Here is a 5,041-nt window from a genome sequence, read left to right as displayed (position 1 = left end):
TCTGGGCGACAGAGTGAGACTCCAACTAAAAAAAAAAAAGATGTATCAAAATCAGATGTGGGAAAACTGGATCATTTATATCTATATTGTTGGTGTGAATGTAAAATGGTGTAATCACTCTGGAAAACAACTGAAAATTGTTTCAAAAATTGAAAGTTCAGATAGGGGAGCAAAGATGGCCAATGGAATATGGCTGACCAGCACCTCTCTCACAGAGCAGAATAGGGAGGATAATACTAGTCACTTGAAAATTCAGGAAGCTCCAGCAGAGTGGACGAAAAAGCACCCAGAATCCTGTGGAGAACTCTTGGAATGCATAGGGAGCAGGGAGAAGAGAGACCAGGCAGCCTGCATTGGAGCAGGGAGGCCCCATTGGAGCAGGGTGCCTGGCTCATATAGAATTTGCAGTCCCATCTTCTACAAGAGAGGGGGTGAGTGCTCCTGAAATGGTCTGTAACAGTTCACCTCCCCCTAGTCACCTGTGAGTCTTTAGACCCATGCAGAAGGAGGTCTAATTGGGGCACAGCAGCATGCTGCCAGAGCCCACATGGAGCTTGGAATATACCCAAGCTCAAAACATCTACTGCCAGTCAATCCCTAAGAGCACATTCCCTGCCAATGGTGCTGGGTAGCTGGCTCCCAGACTGGAAAAGCTAGCCCACTGGTGCACATACTCAGTACTCACCGCCAGCTCCAGGTGGCCAGTCCCACCCCTGGCCCAAAGGGCAAGTGCTGCCATGACAGGGACTCTGATGCTCCTAACTTCTGATGTGGCCATTGGCTGTGTAGGGAGTGCTATGAAAGACTCCTGGAGGCCCTATTTCCTGGCAGGAGCTCTTCTGGGTTGCAGATGGCACCAAAAACCAGGAGTGCTCCCAAGAGTCAGGAGGTCCATTTCCCTATCCCAATCCTTACAAAGAACTCACAACTGGGTCAGAAAGCAGTCTGGCTGGCCTGACAAGAAAAACTTTGAATTCTGAGCTCTGCCCGGCAAGAGTGGCAAAGCAGGATTAGCTGCCACTTCTCTCTCACTTTGTGACCTATTTTCAACAGCAGAAAAGGTCCAAGGACAGCTAGACTGTATCCAACTACAAAACAGCAAAATATAAAAATAACAGTAAAAAGAGAGGAGCTAGTCTTCTGAAAGTTGAGGAAGAACTAGTGGAAAAACACTAGCAATCCTCAAAGCCTTAAAGAAGCAACACGTGTAAAAGAACCTCCCAGTCCTCAAACAATGGAATCAATCCAGAGAAACCATACTTGATAACAGACACAGAATCAGATGATGGATGGCAGAAATGGTTAAGGAAAACTATAGGATTTTGGGAGCAAAGGTTACCCAGGCAATGAAGGCAGTGCAGGATGTAACAGTTAAGCAGGTCAATATAAGAAAGGTTCAATCTAAAATCCTGGAAATACAGAATTTCTTTATGGAATTTCAAAGAATAATGACAGGCCTTGGGAGTAGAATCAGCCAGAAGAGGAAATAATCTCAGAGTCTGGAGTTCAAAATATTGAACTAACCCAGTCTAACAAAGATAAGGAGAAAAGCCTCAAAAAGAATGAACAAAGCCTAAAGAGGTGTTGGGTTGTGTAAAGAAACAAAACCATTGATTAGCACCCCTGAAACAGAAGGGAAAACTGAGAACTCCCTGGACCAAGACTTCCAAGATTCTATCTATCCAACACAAGAACTCCTGCAAGATATTACAAGACCATCCACAAGACACATAGTAAGCATGAAAGAAAATATCCTAAAGGCAGCAAGAAAGACGGATCATGTCATCCACCAGGGAAGACTCATGAGAATTGCAGCAGACTTCTCAGCAGAAACCCTGCAAGCCAGAAGGGACTGATGTCCCATCTTTAATGTTCTTAAAGATAAGCATTTCCTGCTAAAAATGTCCTGTCCCACCAAGTTAAGCTTCATCAGTGATGGAGAATTATGATCTTTTCCAAACATTCAATTTCTAAGAGAATATGCCACCTCCAGACCAGTCCTTCAGGAGATGCTTAAGAAAGCTTTCAGCGTAGAAACAAAAACAGCTCCACCCATCACAAAAGAACAGGCAAATGCAGAGATAGAAGTGCATATAGATCATCTACAAATTTAAAAAAGAGGAGGGGAGCAAAGTAATCTTGTAAAATCATGAAGACAGAAATAAACCCTCACATATCAATGATTTACTTGAATGTGAACAGACTGAATGCATCACTAAAAATTCATAGAGTAGCAAACTGGATAAAGAAACATTATCCAACATTCTGCTGACTCCAGGAAAACCATCTCACTGCAAAGGACACCCACAGGTTCAAAGTAAGGGAATGGAAAAATATCTTCCAGGTAGATAGAAAACAAAAAAGAGCAGGGGTAGCTACTCTTGTGTCAGACAAAACAGATTAAATCAATAAAAGTTTAAAAGGACGTGGAAAGACATGATAAAAAGTTTAATTCACCAGCAAGAAATATCCATCTTAAATATATACAGACCTAACACTGGAGCACCTGGATTTATAAAGCAATTGCTATGTAAACTAAGAGAGGTTATAGAAACCCATATAATCATACTTTAATACCCTGCTAACAGTCCTAGACAGATCATTGAGGCAAAAAAAAACCAACAAGGAAAATCTAAACTCAACACTTGACCAATTGGATCTATCAGACATCTACAGAACATTCCATCCAACAACCACAGAGTAAGCATTCTGTTCATCAGCATGTAGAATACACTCTAAAATTTATCATGTTCTCAGGCAAAATCAAGTGTGAACAAATTTCAAAAGGTTGAAATAATACCAAGCATCTTCTCAGATCTCAGTGAAATAAAAATAAGTATCACCACCAAGAGACCCCCTAAACTCACAAATATTTGGAAACTAAACAACATACCACTGAATAACTTTGGGTCAACATATAAATCAACACAGAAATAAAAAGATTCCTGGAAACAAATAAAAACAAAGACAAAACATATCAAAACCTCTGGAATACCATGGAAACAGTATTGAGGGGGAAGTTCACAACATTACATGCTCATATCAGCAAAATAGAGTGATCACAAGTAAAGAGCCTAATGTCACACCTAAGGGAGTTGGAAAGGCAAGAACAATTAAATCCAAATTTCAGTAGAAAAATCCAGATTACTAAGATGAAGTCACAATTGCAAGAAATAGAAGACAAAAATATCACAGACAGGATCAACAAGGCAAATAACTGGTTCTTTGAAAGGATATATAAGAATAACAGACCACTGGCAGATTGACTAAATAAAAGAGAGAATAAACATAATTAGAAATGAAAAAGGCAGAGACACAACTTACCCTAAAAAAATTGAAAAAATGATCAGAGATTGTTATGACCACCCGTATTCAAATAAACAAGAAAAGGTAGAGGAAATGAAGTATATCATGCCATTACACTAACTCCCAACATTTAACAAGAATAAATCAAAGCCCTAAACAGACCAACAACAGTCTAGGAAGTTGACTCACTTGTAAGAAAACTCCCTACCAAAAAAAAAAGTCCTGCACCAGATGGTTTCTCTGCTAAATTCTACAAGACACACAAGGTAGAGCTGATATCAGTCTTACTGAAAGTATCCCCAACCAATTGAGAAGGAGGGAATTCTCCATAGCTCATTCTATGACGCTAATATCATCCTGATACCCAAAACTGGCAAAGACCCAAAAAGGAAAGAGAATTGCAGGTCAGTTTCCCTGATGAACATAGATGTAAAAATTCTCAACAAGATTCTAGCAAATCGGATTCAACAACATATTTCAAGGATCATTCATCATGACAGGCAAGCTTCATTCCTGGGATGCAAGACTGGTTCAACATTTGCATGCCTATAAACATAATTCAGCACATTAACAGGTATGAAACCAAGAACCACATGATTATGTCTTAGACACAGAAAAACCATTTGATAAAATCCAGTATCCCTTCTTGAAAAAAACCCTCAAAAACCTAGGCATTGAAGGACCATTCCTCAAAACATTAAGGGCCATCTATAACAAATCTGCAGCCAACATCATGCATAATGGGCTAAAGGTGAGAAGCATTTCCTCTAAGAACTGGAGCAAGACAAAGATGCCCACTCTCACTCCTCCTTTTCAACATAGTATTGAAAGTCTTCGTCAGAGCAACCAGGCAGGAGAAGGAAATTGAGGGATCCAAACAGGAAAAGAGGAAGTCAAGTTTCCCTTTCTGTGGATGATCTGATATGATTCTATAACTAGAAAACCCTAGAGAGTCTGTCAAAAACCTCCTCACCCTGATAAATGAATTTGGCAGTTTCAAGATGTAAAATCAACATGCAAAAGACAGTTGCATTTCTATACACCAACAAGAAGCAGGCTGAGAACCAAATAAAAAACACAATTCCATTCACAATAGCCACAAAAAAGAGAAATACCTTGACATTCATCTAACCAAAGAAGTGAAAGGTCTTTACAATGGGAACTACAGAGCACTGCTCAAAGTAATAAATGATGATACTAACAAATGGAAAAATATACCATGATCATGGATTAGAAGAATCAATATTGTCAAGATGTCCATCCCACCCAAGGCAATCTACAGATTCTATGCAGTCCCAATCAAGTTGCCAAGATCATTTTTCACAGACCTGGAAGAGACAATATAGAATTCATATGGAAACAAAAAAGAGCATGAATAACCAAAGCAACCTTCAGTAAAAGGAGCAAAGCTGGAGGTATCACACTTCCAGAATTTATTACAAGGCTACAGCAACCAAGATGGCATGGTATTGGTACAGGAATAGACACATAGACCAATGGAACAGGACAAAGAATCAGGAAATAAAAACATGATCTTTCAACCAACTCATCTCTGATAAAGCCACTCAATAACATACATTGGGGAAAGGAATGATATTTTGCAAACAGTGCTGGGAAAACTAGCTAGCAACATGCAGAAGAAAGAAACTGGATCCCTACCTATCACCATATACAAAAATCAACTTAAAAAGGATCGAGTACTTAAATGTAGAACTTCAAACTATAAGAATTCTAG

This window comes from Carlito syrichta, unplaced genomic scaffold, assembly GCF_000164805.1.
Source record: "Carlito syrichta isolate Samal-C Ts95f unplaced genomic scaffold, Tarsius_syrichta-2.0.1 Scaffold80809, whole genome shotgun sequence".
In the NCBI taxonomy this organism is placed as follows: Eukaryota; Metazoa; Chordata; class Mammalia; order Primates; family Tarsiidae; genus Carlito; species Carlito syrichta.
Note: the sequence above shows the minus strand (reverse complement) of the source record.